General features: G+C 39.2%; 1 pseudogene; it reads right to left on the bottom strand.

Annotated features, from left to right (window-relative positions):
• Positions 1 to 22,158, bottom strand: part of LOC136142056 (protein piccolo-like) — a 31,262-nt pseudogene extending 9,104 nt beyond the window's left edge.
• Positions 22,159 to 22,943: the final 785 nt, after the last annotated feature.

The following is a 22,943-nucleotide window of genomic DNA, read 5'->3' as shown; positions in this document are numbered from 1 at the left end:
TCCCACTTTACACAATTGAAAACTCCACAGTGCTCATCGCCATATCAAAATCTGTGGATTTACGAGTTGAAGGTGGCCAGGTAAGCAGAGGGATTCTTGAATGTGAGCTGAAATCCAGGCTGAGAAATAAGTGGAGTTCCTTTTCCTTTCCTACCGTGTCTGGTAAACACACTACAATCCCTCATGGGAAGATTGCAATAAAGACATTATTTTAGGACAATTAAGCCATATGTAATAATCAGAGAAGTTTTTTATAAGGGAAAATAAAAAGTCAATTAATCAAGATGGAACATGGTGCTTATCAAACAAAAATCTAGGGACTTCCCCAGTGGTCCAGTGGTTAAGACTTTGCCTTCCAATGCAGGAGGTGCGGGTTCGGTCCCTGGTCGGGGAACTAACATCCCACATGCCGTGGGGGTGCGGCCAAAAACTTAAAAAAAAAAAAAAATCTAAACCTTTATTTCCTTAAAGTTTTGACTAATTTCTTTTATCATTCTTTCTCTTTTTTATTATTGGACAATCATTTTCTCATAGGTAGATATGATTTTAAGGCTGGCAGAAAAAGGTACTTAAAATTCAATTACCCTCTCCTAAACCAGCAGAACAAAAATATTTCTCTGAGTTTCTTTGTAAAAAAAATTGAGAAAGAAGAATGGAATATAATGGCTTGTTTGTTCTTAACTTTCATAGAATTATCTAAAGTACTGAAGGTCTTCATATATGTATGTATGTGTGTGTGTGTGTGTGTGTGTGTGTGTGTGTGTAGTTTTTTCAAAATTACTCCTCTGAATATGTTGCCTTTAATTTAGAAAGAAGCACAGAGCATATCCCATTTTATAAGCTCTGTTTCTCTGTGTGCAATAGTGCATTTATGGGCTGTCACTTGATTGTCCTCTGTGCTCCCTGAGGTCTGACACTATGGCTGTGTTCTCAATGCCAACCCCAGCACAGAGTCTGGAGCAGTCTGTGCTAAATAAATGGTTTTTGGATGGATCTTTAAAACATGTTTGTAATTCTCTTTTTCCTTTAAAATCTATTGAAATAAAATGTTTGGGCCTTCAAATTGTAAATACATACAACACCTGAATCTGCTTTACATTCTTTCCAGAGGAAATAGTTTGAGATGTTAACAAGGGTGTTTAGAGAAAGTCCAGCCAGGAATTAGGTTTCCAGGTATCATGATAGCAAAAATCAGCTTCAGCCATGGCAAAATCTCACTAGTGGGAAAAAATCTGTACTCTCTCCAACAGTGTAATGAGAGAAAACCACAACGAAATCCTTCAGATATGCTCATTTCCATTTCTTAATTATCCAGGGACAAGTTTTGAGTTCATGGACTCTTCAGGCTATTTCCTTGTATTTCTTTCACCTCATCTCGGCTGACATTGGACTGTCAGAGCTTATGAGTATCTTGATTAAAGGATGGCAAGAGGAAATGAAAGGAGACAAGAAAACTGGACCAGTGAAATTCTTTTAGCTAACAGGACATTTTTTTTTAAAAATTTAAGAATGAAGGACGTAGTACACTTATTATTGAAGAAAAGTTGTTTGATTTTCTATATAGTGTTGTTAAATAATTTGGTGTAATTCAGTAGCCCAAGCATTCTGCATTTCATTTTTGCAGGGATAACTGATCATTGGCTACATGGAGTTTATTATACATGTTTCTAGCAATAATAGCAACTGCCATTTATTGAGAGCTTACTATGTGCCAGACATTATGCTTATCATTTTTGGTGCATTCTCCCTGTGTTTCACAAAAAACCCTGGGAGGGGGGCTATTATGATTCCTAGGTGGAAGAGGAAATAGTTTTAGAGAAACTTCAACAACTTCTAAGTGGCAGGGCTGAAATTCAAATCCAAATTCTTAAGGACTTCGCTCATTGGCCTCCTCAGCCTAACTTACAATGTCAGTACCTCATCAGTATAATTCCTTTCCACATTGACAATTCTCGAACAGATGATGAAAGTGATTTCAAGATGAAAGATATGATGAAAAAGTGACTCTAGATCTTCTAAATTGTAATCTAATACATCCCAGATTATTCTGACCATTATTTACATTTACAGAAAACATGTTCTCTTCTAAGTTAAATATAGACAATCATTGTCATTCTGACAATTTTCCTCTGGTTTCTCTGGATAAAAGAGAGGAAGCTTCTGAGTAAAGTGACTGATAACGTCTGTTCTAATATGACACTAACTCTTTGAAACAAAACTCATTTCACGTATCAGTCTGAGAGATCTGGAGATGAGAGAGCCAGTCATAACAAGCAACCTTTCTCAGTATCAAATTTTACTGGTTGCCATAATTATGTGGTTGCAAAGAAACAGAAAGCTTCTGGGCACCAGAAGGGTTGTAGTAATACTATTCTTTGAGATATTTAATATTCACTGCCTCTTTTGGGCCATAGCGTGTCAGGTTTAGTAAAGATGCTGAATTTTAATGTCACAGACAAAAATCCTGTACCACTAATATTCTGGGTGGGACTAAAATTCCCATCACCCTGTTGCTACAGATGGTACAAGATTCACCTCCCCAACTAAATAACACATTTAATTTATAATGCAATGAGATGGGCAAAAATATGCTTTTGGCTATGTGTTAAGAAATATCCTTAGCTGACAATGTAATGATGCAACATGCTCTAGCAGAAAACAGACAAACCAAGGAGGTTGCTCTTATGCTGTTGCTAACACCCTAGAGCAGGCAGATTACGGCATCCTATATTACACAGCAATAATTCTGTGGTACAGAAGGCATGAAAATATTTCAATAGCAGGTCTAAATGAGGGTAAAAGACCAGACAGCTATCATCTTTAACATGAGATACACACCTAGTACTGGTCATCCAGAAGATCAGTTAATTCCTTTTGAAAAATGACTAGAGTTTTTTGTTTGGTTGTCATAGAAGACTCAGAAGAATCTGAGCCATGATTTTTGCATGAGAAGCTAAATGAATTTTAGCAGACAAATTATAAATGCAAACTTTAGTTATATCTAATTTCAAAGTGATAGTTCCTTATTCATACCGTTCTATGTTTTTACTCTTTTCTACTTTTCTGGGCTCCAATGCACACACCTGCTACACATATTTAGTAATGCTGTGGTCAGAATAGTCTGCTATTAGCCTAATTCAATTGATACCAACATGTAGAAAAATAAAAATTATAGCCAAAGTTGAACTGCAGGTGAATGTACTTAAAAGGCAAACAAGAGAACTCTAGACATTTCACTGAAGTGTGACACTGAAAGAGAACCAACTCTACCTTGCATTCTAGACAACCATGACTTGACTGCATTGATTCCAAGAGTGAGAATGAAGGATACAGCAGGAAAGTAAGAAAGACAGGAAGAAAAAAGTTAGGAACAGAAATAAGGAAGAAAATGTGAGAATAAAAACTAGAGGAGCTATACCATAATATATTAACAACATGAGGCAGAAAATAATCTTAGAACTAAAGTGAAAATAATACCTCAGAAGTGTAGTAAATTCCAAGGTCTTGGCCACTATAATAATTAGGAGTAATTTAATGAAAGGGCTAGGAATTGAATACGAGTAGCACATTAGCCTGCTTTTTTGTCAAATTCCACCGAGAAGGCATGTTTTGTTTGACAAATGGCATGGGGATAGCTTTAGGTGGGACCTCACTCTTCATTTCACTATAGTTCCCACCCTTCTTTCTCTGTTACCTACTCCAGAATGGACTGACATATTCATGCCACCTGCCTGAAAAAATAACCACTCTCTTATAAAAGGTGATACTCCAGGATATTAAAGAAGATAGAAAATAAAAGACAGTGTTTTATTTTCATTAGCAAATGCTGATTTAGAGATATACCCTTGGCAGTCATTTCCTCTTGTCCCATAATACTGTCATTAAATAACAATGAAGGTCTAATGATCCAAATCAAAGACAGAATGAAGCTATCAGTTAGTTATATTCAAGTTAAAAAAATAGTGGTGGGATGAGGGATAAATAAGGAGTTTGAGATTAGTATATACAAACTACTACATATAAAATAGATAAACAAGAAGGTCATACTGTGTACCACAGGAAACTATATTCAATATCTTGTAATAAACTATAATGGAAAAGAATATGAAAAACAATATATATATATATGTATAACTGAATCACTTTGCTGTATACTAGAAACTAATGCAACATTATAAATCAACTCTACTTCAAAAAAGTAGACAAATTACAGTTATAACTACTACATAAAGACAAAAACTAACATAAAATAAAGCTTCCCTTTCCTGTTCTATATGGCTAGTTGGTAATGTCTCAATTAAATTCATTTCAGCCTGCAGAATTCTCTTCAGTATTTCCCAAAGGGCAACTCAGCTGGGAAAAAACTGTTTCTCAGATTTGTTTTTTTCTGGCAATGTCTTATTTAGTTATTTAACATCTTTACTGACACAAGATGACAATCCTACACTGCAGCACTATTTACCATAGTCAAGGCTTGGAACAACCAAAATGTCCATCAACAGATGAAAGCACAAAGAAGTGGTCCATGTACACAATGGAATATTACTCCGATAAAAAATATAAATTAAATGTAAATAACAAACATAAGTTAGGAGACATAAGCTTTGGGGCTTTATCCGGGCACATTCCACTCTAATTTACAACCAAGGAACACTACTTCCAGGAAGAAACTGTTTCCTTAGTAACCAGAGTGGGGAATGTAGAAATGCTGCCGCCCTGTGGCCGATTGCCACAACAGCAGCCTTAAAACCTGCGCTAAAGGACACTTCATATTCATAAGGACTGCAGGGCTATAAATGACACGGGAAAACAAAATGTGTTGAGAGAGGTAATGGCCAAAAAAATTCAAAACATGGCACATACTTCAAGAAACCATTTGAATAGGTAAGCTGTACTCATTCTTTAAAAAACAAAACAAAAAAATTACATGGCTATAAGCTTAATATAAGGAATTATTAGACATATGCAAATCCAGCCACAAAAAGGTATCAGCTCACACCGGTCAGAATAACCATCAGCAAAAATATACAAACAATAAATTCTGAAGAGGTTGTGAAGATATGCATACTCTCAACTTTAAGTGGCTCGTAAACTGGTAAGTGCCGCTAATGAAATCAGAACGGAGCTGCCTTTAAAAGGTAAACATTGAGATACCATATGATCCCGCAGGACCACTCTTTGGCCGGTAACCTAGGAAGACAGACATGGAAAGACACAGGCAGGCAAAACTGCACTGCAGCAGTATTACAATAGCCACGACATGGAAACAACCAAAAAGTCCACCAAGAGATGAATGGACAAAGAAGAACAGGTACGTGTACAGATGGAATATTAGGCATGGAAAAAAAATGAAACAATGCAGTTTGCAGAACCATAGATGACTCTGGAGGTAGTCTCACAACTGGAAGTAAGTCAGAAAGTGAAAGACACATATCCACTGATATCAATTATAGGTGTTACCTAAAAATTGATACCAATGAAGATATTTCCACCGATAACAGGAATCACAGATTTATTAAACAAACTTATGGTTAACCAATTGAAAGGTGTGAAGACTGGATACATTAGGATATCGGGGTTAACGGAGATATACAAACACATGTGAAACTTATAATCACCAAAGACCTACATAATTCCAAAAGAAGACTACTCAATACTGTGTCATAACCTACACGGCAAATGGAGCCCAAGATGAATACATATATGTATAGGTGTAAAACAAACACATCTTGCACACCTAGAACAAAACATTATAATCAAATTTGCTGTGGTAAAAATAAAAATTATATTAAAAAAACGAACAAGAAGTAATGAGGCATACAATTATAGGGGTTCTTCCTGGCTCATTCCATTCTAACTTACAACCCTGGAACACAGCTTTCAGGAAGGCTCTGGTGACCTAGTAACCAGATTTGAGAATGGAGAAATCCTGAAGCATTTTGGCCTTCCTGCAACAGCAGTTTTAAACCCAGTGCTAATGGTCAGTTAAAATTCAACTTAACTGCAGGCCTGTAAATGACACCTGCCCTCAAAAAAATTCTGGGGTCGAAAATTGACCAAAAAATTCAAAAGAGGGCAACCTTTAAAAAAGACCATTTCAAGAGGCACATTTTACACACATTTTGTCTTTTCTTTCTTTTTTTTTTTTCTTTCACCAAAAAAAGGGCATGGAAAAATGCTCAACATCAGAAATTAATAAAGACATGCAAAACCAATCTATAAAAACGTTCACCTCACAACAGTCAGAATGATCATCAGCAAAACAGTACACAAACAATACATGATGAAGGGGTTTTAGAGAACTGTGGACCCTCTAGCTGCTGGTGGGTTGTAAACTGGTAACAGCCAGTAGTTAGAACAGAATGAATGTGAGTTTCTAGGTAAAAATTGAGCTACCATATGATCTGGTAGGCCCACTGCTGTGCCTATCACCTGAGAAGACCAGAATCCAAAACACACAGGCTGGCAATCCTACACTGCAGTAATATTTACCACAGCCAAGACTTGGAGGCAACCAGAAACCAGAATATCCATCAACAGATGAACGAAGCAAGAAGAACTGGTCCATGTACAAAATGGAATATTAGCCATGGAAAAGCATGAAACAGTGCTGTTTGCACCACCACAGAAGGACCTAGATATAATCATACAACTTGAAGTAAGAAAGAAACCGAAAGAAAGATATCCTTTGATATCACTTATAGGTGTTACCTAAAAATTGATACCCATGAACTTATTTCCAAGAAAAGGACACTCATGGATTAACAAATCAAAATTATGTTGAACCAAATGGAAAGGGGGGAGGAATGGATAAATTAGGATATGGGGGTGACAGAACTATACTAATACATATGAAACATATAATCACCAAAGACATATGGAATATCAAGAGAGGTCCACTCAACACTCTGTAAAAACGTCCATGGGAAAGGATCCAAAGATGAATACATAGATATAATGAAACAGATTCTGTACACCTGGAACATACACAACATTTTTATCGAATTTGCTCTGATAAAAAATAAAAATGAAATTGAAAAAACAAACAAGAAGTAAGGAGATAATAAGCTGTTGGGGGGTTGCCTTGGTACATTCCACTCTAATTTACAGCCTACTAACACGATTTCCAGGAAGGCTCTGTTGCCCAACTCCCTGAGTTGTAAATGTAGAAATTTTGCCACCTTGTGGCCGTTTCTCACAAGAGTGGCTTTAAACCACAGCTAATGGTCACTTAATATTCACAAGGACTCAGGGCTATAAAGGCCACCTGCCCCCCAAAAATGTTCTGAGGTAGGGAATGGCGAAAAAAACTCAAAGGAGAGCAAAATTTTCAAGATCGTATGAGAGGTAAGTTTTACACACTGATTAAAAAAAAAAGAAAATGGATAAAAGGTCAACAGCAGGAATTATTAGACTCATGCAAATCTAATCTATGAAAAGGTTTCAACAAACACCAGTCGAATGACCATCAGCAAAATGTCTACAAACAGTAAATGCTGAAGAGGTTTTAGAGAACTGTGTACCCTCTGGCTGCTGGTGAGATGTAAAGTGGTTAAGAGCCAGTAATGAGAACAGAAAGGAACTGCGTTTCAAAGTAAAAATTGAGGTACCATTCAATCCAGCAGGCCCACCGCTGGGCCCTTCACCTGAGTTGACCAGAGTCGAGAAGACACAGGCTGGCAAAGGTGCACTGCAGCAATATGCACAAAAGTCAAGACATGGAAGCAACCAAAACGTCCATCAACAGATGAATGGGCAAAGAAGAAGTGGTCCATGTACACAATGGAATATTAGCCATGGAAAACAATGAAGCACTGCTCTTTGAGGCACCACAGATGAGCCTGGAGATAATCACAACACATGAGGTAAGTCGGAAAGCAAAAGACAAATACCTTATGATATCGCTTCTAGGTGTTATCTAACAACTGACACAAATGAACTTATTTCCACAGAGAAAGACACTCACAGACTTAGAAAACAAACTATGGTTATCTAAAAGGAAAGGTGGGAGCAATGGACAAATTAAGATTAGGGTTGCCATCCGTATTCCAATACATATTAAATACATATATCAAAAAGACCGACCATATACCAAGGGAGGTCTACTGAAGACTCCGTATTAATTTGCGTGGAAAGAGGATCTGTACATGAATAGATATATATAATGTACAAATGAACCAGATTGTGTACACCTAGAACAAATGATATTCTAATCATTACTCTGATTAAAAAAGTTAATTTATAACAAGGAAGAAGATGTACTGAGACATAAACTTATGGGGTTTTTCCCTGGCACATTCCATTCTAATTTACAACCAAGGAACAGGACTTCCAGGCAGCTCTGCTGCCCGTTTCTCATTCCCTAGATTTGGGAATGGAGAAACGCTGCCGCCGTGTGGCCGTTTCCCACAACAGCAGCTTTCAACCCAGTGCTAATGGTCACTAAATATTAACAACAATTGCAAGCCTGTTAAGTGACACGCGCCCTCAAAAAAAGTTCTGGGGTCGAAAATCGACCAAAAAATTCAAAAGAGGGCAAGGTTTCAAGAAGACAATTTCAAGACGTATATTTTCCTCACACTTTTTTTTAACAACAACAAAAAAAGGCATGGAAAAATGCTCATCATTAGGAATTATTAAAGACATGCAAATCCAGTCTACAAAAACATATCAGCTCACACCGGTCAGACTGACCATCATCAAGAATTCTGCAAACAATAAATGCTGAAGGGGATGTGGAGAAATGCGTACCCTCATCTCTAAGTGGGACTAAACTGGTTAAGAGCCACTAATGAAAACAGAATGGAGGTGCCTTTTTTTTTTTTTTTTTTTTTTGCGGTATGCGGGCCTCTCACTGTTGTGGCCTCCCCCATTGTGGAGCACAGGCTCCGGACGCGCAGGCTCAGCGGCCATGACTCACGGGCCCAGCCGCTCCGCGGCATGTGGGATCTTCCCGAACCGGGGCACGAACCCGTATCCCCTGCATCGGCAGGCAGACTCTCAACCACTGCGCCACCAGGGAAGCCCTGGAGGTGCCTTTAATAGGTACACATTGAGTTACCATAGGATTCAGCAGGCAAACTCCTGGGCCTATGAGCTAAGAAGACAATTAGAAAGACACAAGCAGGAAAACTGCACTGCAGCAGTATTGCAATAGCCAAGACATGGAAGCTACCAAAAAGTCCATCAAAAGATAAATGGAAAAGAAGAACTGGTACATGTACAGATGGAATGCTAGCCAAGGAAAAAGATGAAACAATGCTGTTTGCAGCACCATAGATGGGTCTAGAGGTAATCACAACTTGAAGTCAGAAAGCGAAGGACACATATCCTATAGTATCACTTAATGGTGTTACCTAAAAATTGATACCAGTGAAGATTTTTTCACAGAGAAAGGCAATCAAAGATTCGATCAACAAACGTATGGTTAACCAAATGGAAAGGTGTGAGGATTGGATAAATTAGGATATTGCGGTAAACAGAGATATACCAACACATGTGAAATATATAAGCACCAAAGGTCTACGGAATACCAAGAGAAGAGTACTCAACATTATGTCATAACCCACATGGAAAATGGATCCGAAGATGAATAGATATATGTTTACATGTAAAAGAACCACATCTTACACACCTAGAACAAACAAAACATTGGAATCAAATTTGCTGTGATAACAAATAAAAATTAAATTAAGAAAACCAACAAGAAGTAATGAGACATAAACTTACAGGTTTTTTTCCTGGCACATTTCATTCTAATTTACAAGTTGGAACATTACACCCAGGAAGGCTCTTTTGCCATAGTAACCAGATTTGGGAATGGAGAAATGACACAGCCTTGTGACCATCTCCTGCAAAAACAGCTTAAAACACAATGCTAAGGGTCACTTAATATTCACAAGAATTGCAGCTCTGTAAATGACACCTGCCCTCAAAAAGAATCCTCTGTTCAAATATCGACGAAAAAATTCAAAAGAGGGAAACCTTTCAAGAAGACAATTTCAAGAGGCATATTTAACTCACATTTTTTCTTTTCTTTCTTTTTTTTTTTAGTTTAACAAAAGAGGCCATGGAAAAAGCTCAACATCAAGAATTTAAAAAGACATGCAAATACAATCTACAAACACTTTTACCTGACAACAGTCAGAATGATCATCAGCAAAATATCTCTAAACAATAAGTGCTCAAGGGGTTTTAGGGAACTGTGTACCCTCTAGCTGCTAGTGGGATGTCAAATGGTAACAGCCAGTAGTGAGAACAGAAAGGAGGTGCGTTTAAAGGTAAAAATTGAGCTACCATATGATCTGGGAGGCCAACTACTGGGCCTATCACCTGAGAAGACCACAGTCAAAAAGACACAGGCTGACAATCCTACACTGCAGCACTATTTACCATAGCCAAGACTTGGAACAACCAAAATGTCCATCAACAGATGAAAGCACAAAGAAGAAGTGGTCCGTGTACACAATGGAGTATTACTCCGATAAAAAATATACATTCAATATAAAAAACAAACATAACTGAGGAGACATAAGGTTTGTGTGTTTATCCGGGCACATTCCACTCTAATTTACAACCAAGGAACACTACTTCCCAGAAGGTACTGTTTCCCTAGTAACTAGAGTAGGCAATGTAGAAATGCTGCCGCCCTGTGGCCGACTGCCGCAACAGCAGCTTTAAAACCTGTGCTAAAGGTCACTTCATATTCACAAGTACTGCAGGGCTATAAATGACACCTGTCAACAAAATGTGTTGAGAGAGGTAATGGCCAAAAAAATTCAAACTATGGCACATACTTCAAGAAACGATTTGAATAGGTAAGCTGTACTCACTCTTTAAAAAACAAACAAAAAAAACCGTACATGGCTATAAGCTTAATATAAGGAATTATTAGACATATGCAAATCCAGCCACAAAAAGGTATCAGCTCACACCGGTCAGAATAACCATCAGCAAAAATATACAAACAATAAATTCTGAAGAGGTTGTGAAGATATGCATACTCTCAACTTTAAGTGGCTCGTAAACTGGTAAGTGCCGCTAATGAAATCAGAACGGAGCTGCCTTTAAAAGGTAAACATTGAGATACCATATGATCCCGCAGGACCACTCTTTGGCCGGTAACCTAGGAAGACAGACATGGAAAGACACAGGCAGGCAAAACTGCACTGCAGCAGTATTACAATAGCCACGACATGGAAACAACCAAAAAGTCCACCAAGAGATGAATGGACAAAGAAGAACAGGTACGTGTACAGATGGAATATTAGGCATGGAAAAAAAATGAAAAAATGCAGTTTGCAGAACCATAAATGACTCTGGAGGTAGTCTCACAACTGGAAGTAAGTCAGAAAGTGAAAGACACATATCCACTGATATCAATTATAGGTGTTACCTAAAAATTGATACCAATGAAGATATTTCCACCGATAACAGGAATCACAGATTTATTAAACAAACTTATGGTTAACCAATTGAAAGGTGTGAAGACTGGATACATTAGGATATCAGGGTTAACGGAGATATACAAACACATGTGAAATTTATAATCACCAAAGACCTACATAATTCCAAAAGAAGACTACTCAATACTGTGTCATAACCTACACGGCAAATGGAGCCCAAGATGAATACATATATGTATAGGTGTAAAACAAACACATCTTGCACACCTAGAACAAAACATTATAATCAAATTTGCTGTGGTAAAAATAAAAATTATATTAAAAAAACGAACAAGAAGTAATGAGGCATACAATTATAGGGGTTCTTCCTGGCTCATTCCATTCTAACTTACAACCCTGGAACACAGCTTCCAGGAAGGCTCTGTTGACCTAGTAACCAGATTTGAGAATGGAGAAATCCTGAAGCATTTTGGCCTTCCTGCAACAGCAGTTTTAAACCCAGTGCTAATGGTCAGTTAAAATTCAACTTAACTGCAGGCCTGTAAATGACACCTGCCCTCAAAAAAATTCTGGGGTCGAAAATTGACCAAAAAATTCAAAAGAGGGCAACCTTTAAAAAAGACCATTTCAAGAGGCACATTTTACACACATTTTGTCTTTTCTTTCTTTTTTTTTTTTCTTTCACCAAAAAAAGGGCATGGAAAAATGCTCAACATCAGAAATTAATAAAGACATGCAAAACCAATCTATAAAAACGTTCACCTCACAACAGTCAGAATGATCATCAGCAAAACAGTACACAAACAATACATGATGAAGGGGTTTTAGAGAACTGTGGACCCTCTAGCTGCTGGTGGGTTGTAAACTGGTAACAGCCAGTAGTTAGAACAGAATGAATGTGAGTTTCAAGGTAAAAATTGAGCTACCATATGATCTGGTAGGCCCACTGCTGTGCCTATCACCTGAGAAGACCAGAATCCAAAACACACAGGCTGGCAATCCTACACTGCAGTAATATTTACCACAGCCAAGACTTGGAGGCAACCAGAAACCAGAATATCCATCAACAGATGAATGAAGCAAGAAGAACTGGTCCATGGACAAAATGGAATATTAGCCATGGAAAAGCATGAAACAGTGCTGTTTGCACCACCACAGAAGGACCTAGATATAATCATACAACTTGGAGTAAGAAAGAAACCGAAAGAAAGATATCCTTTGATATCACTTATAGGTGTTACCTAAAAATTGATACCCATGAACTTATTTCCAAGAAAAGGACACTCATGGATTAACAAATCAAAATTATGTTGAACCAAATGGAAAGGGGGGAGGAATGGATAAATTAGGATATGGGGGTGACAGAACTATACTAATACATATGAAACATATAATCACCAAAGACATATGGAATATCAAGAGAGGTCCACTCAACACTCTGTAAAAACGTCCATGGGAAAGGATCCAAAGATGAATACATAGATATAATGAAACAGATTCTGTACACCTGGAACATACACAACATTTTTATCGAATTTGCTCTGATAAAAAATAAAAATGAAATTGAAAAAACAAACAAGAAGTAAGGAGGTATAAGCTGTCGGGGGTTTGCCTTCGTACATTCCACTCTAATTCACAGCCTGCTAACACAATTTCCAGGAAGACTCTGTTGCCCAACTCCCCTGAGTTGTAAATGTAGAAATTTTGCCACCTTGTGGCCGTTTCCCACAAGATCGCCTTTAAATCACAGCTAATGGTCACTTAATATTCACAAGGACTCAGGGCTGTAAAGGACACCTGCCCTCAAAAAAATGTTCTGAGGTAGGGAGTAGTGAAAAAAACTCAAAAGAGAGGAAAATTTTCAAGAAGATCGTATGAGAGGTAAGTTTTACACACTGATTAAAAAAATAAAAAGGAAAATGGATAAAAGGTCAACATCAGGAATTATTAGACTCATGCAAATCTAATCTACGAAAAGGTTTCAACACACACCAGGCGAATGACCACCAGCAAAAAGTCTACAAACAATAAATGCTGAAGAGGTTTTAGAGAACTCTAACTGCTGGTGAGATGTAAAGTGGTAAGAGCCAATAATGAGAACAGAAAAGAACTGCATTTCAAAGTAAAAATTGAGGTACCATTCAATCCAGCAGGTCCACCGCTGGCCTTTCACCTAAGACCAGAGTCAAGAAGACACAGGCTGGCAAAGGTGCACTGCAGCAATATTCACAAAAGCCAAGACGTGGAAGCAACCAAAATGTCCATCAACAGTTGAATGGGCAAAGAAGAAGTGGTCCATGTACACAATGGAATATTAACCATGGAAAACAATGAAGCACTGCTCTTTGAGGCACCACAGATGAGCCTGGAGATAATCACAACACATGAGGTAAGTCGGAAAGCAAAAGACAAATAGCTTATGATATCACTTCTAGGTGTTATCTAACAACTGACACAAATGAACTTATTTCCACAGAGAAGACACAGACTCAGAAAACAAACTCTGGTTATCTGAAACGAAAGGTGGGAGTAATGGATAAATTAAGATTAGGGTTACCAAACCTATACCAATACATATTAAATACGTATATCAAAAAGACCGACCATATACCAACGCAGGGGTACAGATCACTGTATATTAATTTACATGAGAAGAGGATCTGTCCATGAATATATATATATATATATATATATATATATATAAAATGTACAAATGAAACAGATTGTGTACACTTAGTACAAATAATATTCTAATAATTACCCTGATTAGTAAAAATAAATTAGAACAAGAAGTACTGAGACATAAACTTATGGAGGTTTTCCCTGGCAATTTCCATTCTAATTTACAACCTAGAAACACAACTTCCAGGAAAGGTCTACTGCCCTAGTAACCAGATTTGGGAATGGAGAAAGGCTGCCACCTTGTGGCCGTTTCTCACAATAGCAGCTTTAAACCCAGTGCTAATGGTCACTTAATATTAACAATATTTGCAGGCCTGTAAACGACACCTGCCCTTAAAAAAAATCCTGGGGTCGAAAATGACCAAAAAATTCAAAAGTGGGAAACCTTTCAGAATTCAGAACAATGATAGTGAAAATGATCCAGGGCCTTGGAAAAAGAATGAGGACAAAAATTAAGAAGATGCAAGAAATGTTTAACAAATACCTTGAAGAATTAAAAAAGAAACGCCTAGAAGAATTAAAGAACAAACAAATGGACATGAACAATACAATAACTGAAATGAAAAATACACTAGATGGAATCAATAGCAGAATAACTGAGGCAGAAGAACAGATAAGTGACCTGGAGACAGAATGGTGGAATTCGCTCCCATGGAACAGAAAAAAGAAAATAGAATGAAAAGAAATGAAGACAGCCTAAGAGACCTCTGGGGCTACATTAAACGCAACAACATTCGCATTATAGAGTTCCCAGAAAGAGAAGAGAAAGGACCTGAGAAAATATTTGAAGAGATTATTTTCGAAAACTTCCCTAAGATGGGAAAGGAAACAGCCACCAAACTACAGGAAGTGCAGAGAGTCCCAGGCAGGATAAGCCAAAGGAGAAACATGCCGAGACACATAATAATCAAATGGACAAAATTTAAAGACAATGAAAAATTACTGAAAGCAACAAGGGAAAAATGACAAATAAAAGACAAGGGAACAGCTGATTTCCCAGCAGAAACTTTACAAGCTAGAAGGGAGTGGCATGGTATATTTAAAGTGATGAAAGGGAAGAAACTACACCAAGAGTACTCTACCTGGCAAGGATCTCATTCAGATTCGACGGAGAAATCAAAAGCTTTACAGACAAGCAAAAGCTAAGAGAGTTCAGCACCACCAAACCAGCTCTACAACAAATGCTAAAAGAACTTCTCTAAGTGGGAAACACAAGAGAGGAAAAGGACCTACAAAAACAAACCCATAACAATTAAGAAAATGGTAATAGGAACATACATATCGATATTACCTTAAACGTGAATGGATTACATGCTCCAACCAAAAGACACAGGCTTGCTGAATGGATACAAAAACAAGACCCATATATATGTGGTCTACAAGAGAACCACTTCAGATGTAGGGACATATACAGACTGAAAGTGAGGGGATGGAAAAAGATATTCCATACAAATGGAAACCAAAAGAAAGCTGGTGTAGCAATACTCATATCAGATAATATAGACTTTAAAATAAAGAATGTTACAAGAGACAAGGAAGGACACTACATAATGATCAAGGGATCAATCCAAGAATATAAATATATAAATAAATAAAAAAGAATAAAAAATAAAAATAAATAAAAATTAAAAAAATAAAATAAATAAAAAAACGAATATAAATAAATATATATGCACCCAACATAGGAGCATCTCAATACATAAGGCAACTGCTAACAGCTATAAAAGAAGAAATTGACAGTAACACAATAATAGAGGGGGAATTTAACACCTCACTTACACCAGTGGACGGATCATCCAAAATGAAAATAAATAAGGAAACAGAAGTTTTAAAAGACACAACAGACCAGATAGAGTTAATTGCTAGTTATAGGAAATTCCATCCAAAAACAGCAGATTACATTTCTTCTCAAATGCTTGCACACGGAACATTCTCCAGGATAGATCACATCTTGGCTAACAAATCAAGCCTCAGTAAATTTAAGAAAATTGAAATCATATCAAGCATCTTTTTAGACCACAATGCTATGAGATTAGGCATGAATTACAGGGAAAAAAATGTAAAAAACACAAACACATGGAGGCTAAACAATATGTTACTAAATAACCAAGAGATCACTGAAGAAATCAAAGTGGAAATCAAAAACTACCTAGAGACAAATGACAATGAAAACACAATGATCCAAAACCTATGGGATGCAGCCAAAGCAGTTCTAAGAGGGAAATTTATAGCTCTATAAGCCTACCTCAAGAAACAAGAAAAATCTCAAATAAACAATCTAACCTTACACCTAAGGAAACTAGAGAAAAAAGAACAAAAAAAAAAAGAACCCAAAGTTAGCAGAAGGAAAGAAATCATAAAAATCAGAGCAGAAATAAATGAAATAGAAACAAAGAAAACAATAGCAAAGGTCAATAAAACTAAAAGCTGCTTCTTTGAGAAGATACACAAAATTGATAAACCATTAGCCAGACTCATCAGGAAAAAAGAGGGAGAGGACTCAAATCAATAAAGTTAAAAATGAAAAAGGAGAAGTTACAACAGACACTGCAGAAATACAAAGCATCCTAAGAGACTACTTCAAGCTATGCCAATCAGATGGACAACCTGGAAGAAATGGACAAATTCCTAGAAAGGTATAACCTTCCAAGACTGAACCATGAAGAAATAGAAAATATGAAGAGACCAATCACAAGTAATGAAATTGAAACTGTGATTAAAAATATTCCAACAAACAAAAGACCTGGACCAGATGGCTTCATAGGTGAATTCTATCAAGCATTTAGAGAAGAGCTAAGACCCATCCTTCTCAAACTATTCCAAAAAATTGTAGAAGAAGGAACACTCCCAAACTCATTCTATGAGGCCACCATCACCCTGATACCAAAACCAGACAAAGATACTACAAAAAAAGAAAATTACAGACCAATATCACTGATGAATATAGATGCAAAAATCCTCAACAAAATACCAGCAAATAGAATCCAACAACACATTAAGAGGATCATACACCATGATCAAGTAGGATTCATCCCAGGTATGCAAGGATTCTTCAATATACACTAATCATTCAGTGTGATACACCATATTAAAAAATTGAAGAAGAAAAACCAGATGATCATCTCAATAGATGCAGAAAAAGCTTTTGACAAAATTCAACACCCATTTATGATAAAAACTCTCCAGGAAGTGGGCATAGAGGGAACCTACCTCAACATGATAAAAGCCATATATGACAAACACACAGCAAACATCATTCTCAATGGTGAGAAACTGAAAGCATTTCCTCTAAGATCAGGAACAAGACAAGGAAGTCCACTCTCCCCACTATTATTCAACATAGTTTTGGAAGTCCTAGACGTGGCAATCAGAGAAGAAAAAGAAATAAAAGGAATAATAATTGGAAAAGAAGAAGTAAAACTGTCACTGTTAGCAGATGACATGATACCATACATAGAGAATCCTAAAGATGCTACTAGAAAACTATTAGAACTAACCAATGAATTTGGTAAAGTTGCAGGATACAAAATTAATGCACAGAAATCTACTGCATTCCTATATACTAATGATGAAAAATCTGAAAGAGAAATTAAGGAAACACTCCCATTTACCATTGCAACAAAAAGAATAAAATACCTTAGAATAACCTACCTACGGAGACAAAAGACCTATATGCAGAAAACTATAACACACTGATGAAAGAAAGTAAAAATGATACCAACAGATGGAGAGATATACCATGTTCTTGGATTGGAAGAATAAATATTGTGAAAATGACTGTACTACCCAAAGCAATCTATAGATTCAGTGTAATCCCTATCAAATTAACAATGGCATTTTTTTACAGAACTAGAACAAAAAAATCTTAAAATTTGTATGGAGACACAAAAGACCCCAAATAACCAAAGCAGTCTTGGGGGAAAAAAGCAGAGCTGGAGGAATCAGACTCCCTGACTTCATAGTATACTACAAAGCTACAGTAATCAAGACAATATGGTACTGGCACAAAAACAGAAATATAGATCAATGGAAAAAGATAGGAAGCCCAGAGATAAACCCATGCACCTATGGTCAGTTAATCTATGACAAAAGAGGCAAGGATATACAATAGAGAAAAGACAGTCTCTTCAATAAGTGGTGCTGGGAAAACTGGACAGCTACATGGAAAAGAATGAAATTAGAACACTCCCTAACACCACACACAAAAATAAACTCAAAATTGATTAGAGACCTAAATGTAAGACTGGACACTATAAAACTCTTAGAGGAAAACATAGGAAGAACACTCTTTAACATAAATCACAGCAAGATCTTTCTTGATCCACCTCCTAGAGTAATGGAAATAAAAACAAAAATAAACAAATGGGACCTAATGAAACTTCAAAGCTTTTGCACAGCAAAGGAAAAGATAAACAAGATGAAAAGGCAACCCTCAGAATGGGAAAAAATATGTGCAAATGAATCAACGGACAAAGGATTAATCTCAAAAATATATAAACAGCTCATGCAGCTCAACATTAAAAAACAAAAACCCCATCCAAAAATGGGCAGAAGACCTTAATAGACATTTCTCCAAAGAAGACATACAGAGGCCAAGAAGCACATGAAAAGCTGCTCAACATCACTAATTATTAGAGAAATGCAAATCAAAACTACAATGAGGTATCACCTCACCAGTTAGAATGGGCATCATAAGGAAATCTACAAACAGTCAATTCTGGAGAGGGTGTGTAGAAAAGGGAACCCTCTTGCACTGTTGTTGGGAATGTAAATTGATACAGTCACTATGGAGAACAGTATGGAGGTTCTTTAAAAAACTAAAAATAGAATTACCATATGACCCTGCAATCCCGCATATACCCAGAGAACACCATAATTCAAAAAGATATATTCACCGCAATGTTCATTGCAGCACTATTCACAATAGCCAGGTCATGGAAGCAACCTAAATGCCCATCGACAGACGAATGGATAAAGAAGATGTGGTACATATATACAATGGAGTATTACTCAGCCATAAAAGGGAGCAAAATTGGGTCATTTGTAGACAGGTGTATGGATCTAGAGACTGTCATACAGAGTGAAGTAATTCAGAAAGAGAAAATCAAATATCGTATATTAACACATATATGTGGAACCTAGAAAAATGGTAAGATAAACTGGTTTGCAGGGCAGAAATAGAGACACAGATGTAGAGAATAAACGTATGGACACCAAGCAGGGAAAGTGGCTGGGGGGGGTGGGATGAATAGGGAGACTAGGATTGACATATATACACTAATATGTATAAAATAGATAACTAATAAGAACCTGCTGTATAAAAAAATAAATAAAATAAGATTGAAAATTTAAAAAAATAGAAAGAAAAAGTTCTTCTCTTCCCATAGACATATTTATATGAATTATTTCTATGCTTATATCTATAAATACAAAAAAAGGAATAAAACCTACCTTGAACCAAAAAAAGAAAAAAAAAAAAAACAGAACCCACCAGTTATAAAGACGAAAACCCTATCAGGACACTTGCTCCAGTGGTAAACAATTTTGAAGTTGGTCAGAGGTGGGGAATCGTCTCCCATGCAGCCAGCAGCACCCCCGCAAGGAGCGTTCTCATTGCAAAGCTGGGGGACTGCGAGGAGGCGTCTCTGAGTAAACGTGAGCTGAGCCCCAGGCCAGCTGCTGCTAAACTGTTCCCACCCTTCCCAGGTAAAACACCTGAATGTGTGCAAAGACTTTAAAACCTAGAGGAAAAGGGCTTGGAGTCACACCAGCGACAGCACGCAGGCCCAAGTTGGTGCCTGCAGGCCAGCCAGGATGGTACTGGCCCTGGGCGCTCTTCTGGAAGCTTTCCATTTCCCTGCCTGAGGTAACCCTCCTGTCCTGGCCCCCACTGCTTTTTTCCTTCCTCACCTCTGCCCGGGGAGAAGTTCCAACGGCAGGTATTGGTAACACACCGTCTTCTTTTTTTTTTTTTTTGGTACGTGGACCTCTCACTGTTGTGGCCTCTCTCGTTGCGGAGCACAGGTTCCAGACGCGCAGGCTTAGCGGCCACGGCTCACGGGCCCAGCCGCTCCGCGGCATGTGGGATCTTCCCATACCGGGGCACGAACCCGTATCCCCTGCATCGGCAGGCGAACTCTCAACCACTGCGCCACAAGGGGAGCTCCACACATCGTCTTCTTTAGCAGATGGCAGACTGGCAACTCCTGAAGAAAGTCCAGGAGAGCCCCACTCACACTGGGCCACCCACAAAGCCGTGGTCCCTCACTCCCTCCCACCAGCCCAGCCCACAGACTGCTGACGGGACAGAGAATATGGCGTCAGGCACAGCTGCAGGGGATCTGGCTGCCTAGGGGGGGGTCTTTATATTGACCTCAACCCAGGCACACCTGGGGAGGGCTGGCCCGCCAGGTCAGCCAATCCTCACCCATCAAGGGCTCATAGTTGCAGAAAATGGGCCTTGCTGCACTGGCCAGGTCGAAGGAACAAGTTCTGAGAGTCAGGATAGACAAGGGGCTGCAGCTCTGGCTTGTTTTCTAATCATTTTATCTGGTCCATGAGTGGGAGACAATTCAAGAAAACCCTCTCCTAATGAGAAGAAGCCAGGAGTCAAGCAGAGGAGGGGTGGTGGGTGGAGACATAGGCCTGGTGCCCCAGCTGCAGTGGAAGCCTCTGGAAGACCAGGCGGAGTGAGGCCACACAGAGTGAAACCCAGGGTCACAGACCTGTTGGAGCTGCTGTTTTGTTAGTTCAAGCCCTGCTCTGCGGTGCTCTGGGTCAGCTCTGACCAACAGGTGAGCTGGGGGTGCTCTGCAATGAAGGCTATGTGCATGGTTCCTGTGTTCCCACCCCTGCTGGGGTACCTGCTCAGGCGAGCTCCGTATCCTGGAAGGGCCCTGCCCATGAGAGCCCCATGGGCTGCTGGGTGCCAGCCCAGTTGAGCTCCATATCCTAGGAGGGGACTGACCACGAGAGCCTGTGGGCTGCTGGTTACCTGGTAAAGGACATCAGGACAGTCCGTGAAGCCACCGAGGATATATATCGAGTAGTTCCTAATTCCTACACAATGCTTGTCATTTGACTCTCCACTTGCACCTGTTATTCTGTATTAGACTTAAAAGATGCCTTCTTCTGTATTCCATTAGTCCTAGAGTCACAAGAAACTTTAGCTTTTGACTGGCAGGACTCAACATACAACAAAAAGAATACTGCTGGGCCGTCCTACCACAAGGGTTCAAAAATTCCCCCACCATCTTCAGGGAAACTTTAGCTAAAGACCTAAAAGATCTACCTCTGGAGAAGGAAACCCTCCTTCAATATGCAGACAACATTCTGATCACCAGCCCTACTAAGGAGGTCTCTGAACTACGCAGCCAATAAAGGATAGAAGGTGTCCAAGAAAAAGGCTCAAATATCACAGACTAAGGTGACCTGCCTGGGCTTCATTCTCACAGAAGGTCGATGAAGTGCATCTCAGGAAAGGGAAGAAACCATTTGCAGCCTTACCCTTCCTAAAACAAGAAGACAGCTTAAGGGTTCCTGGAGAGGCCGGGGATTGCTGCATCTGGATCCCTAACTGCAGTCTAATAGCTGGGCCTCTATATGAAACATTGAAAGGAAAAGATGATGATCCTTTTGAATAGAATCCAGAAGCGGCCTTTCAAGAATGGAATGAGCAGTTAATTCAGGCCCTGGCCCTGGCCCTCCCAAATTTAGCTAAACCCTTTGACCTTTACATTCCCGGTAGAAGGTGAATTGCCCTTGGAGTATTAGTGCAAAAACTCGGACCACTTGAAATGGAACAACTCAAGAATGCCCTCCAGGTAGAAGAAACTACGGTAACCAAGAGCTGGGCCCGCCGCCCCATCCAGCCAGGATACTGGTGGTATCTAAAAACCTGTAAATCAGCAGCCCGCAAGGTCAGCTGCCTGCTAAGGGAAAAGGACCCCACGTGGTGATCCTAACCACCTACCTTGCCTTGAAGTTGCAGGGGTCGCTCCGTGGGCACGCTGACCTCGAGTGAGGAGGCCCTCAAGCTCCAACCTCCAGAGAGACAACTGGGGGCCCCCATGACGACTCGTGTGAGCATCACTCGACCTGGAGCTTCTCTTCCGGAAAACAACAAGAGTGTGCCCCAAAAGAGCAGACTACTGCTTGCAGGACTTACTGCATCCAGAGGGGAGCTAATAAGCTTGGCGGGGGAACTGTATATCACGCTGTCACCATAGGAAAGCCACCAGACACCACGGTGATGGTGGCCAATGAGACTGGCTGGACTCCTAGCTACTTCAAAAGTCCGTTGACTCAGTGGCCATCATGGTCCTGGATCACCACCGGCCTTGGACTGTCTGTGAGTTGACCAGGCAGGGCTCTGACACCTGGTTCTGTTTTTAAGTTAATTCAGTGGCCTAAATGAAGAAAGCACAGACTACGGGTCAGAGCATCTAGGCTGGCAGAAACCGTCAGCCTAAGGTGGCCGAACAAATGTGGGGCCGGGGTAAAACCGCCACTCTAGCGTCTCTGCACATCTCTTTCCTGGACCCTTAAAGGTCGTTAGAATTTATAACACTTCCAATGCTGGTGCTCAGGCGGACGAACAGTGAGGCAGGAGCCCTGGGGACAATCAACCTCACCTGGAGGCTGCTGAGGAGAAGTTCTGCCCCTCCCCGCCAGGTATGAGGACTCCCAACTCAGCACGAAGCATTTACAGAAGAGGGGTCTGCACCCTCAGCGCCCCAAGAATGAGGAACGGGACAAAAGGCAGAGGAGGAGTTTGCCACCGGCAAAGCCCATGAAAAATTCCTGGAGATAAAAATAGAATCTGGGCAATAAAGTAAAGTCTAACCTTTTTTTCCT

This window comes from Phocoena phocoena, chromosome 1, assembly GCF_963924675.1.
Source record: "Phocoena phocoena chromosome 1, mPhoPho1.1, whole genome shotgun sequence".
Taxonomy (NCBI): domain Eukaryota; kingdom Metazoa; phylum Chordata; class Mammalia; order Artiodactyla; family Phocoenidae; genus Phocoena; species Phocoena phocoena.
The sequence above is the reverse complement of the archived record's forward strand: the minus strand, read 5'-3'. Positions and strand labels throughout refer to the sequence as shown.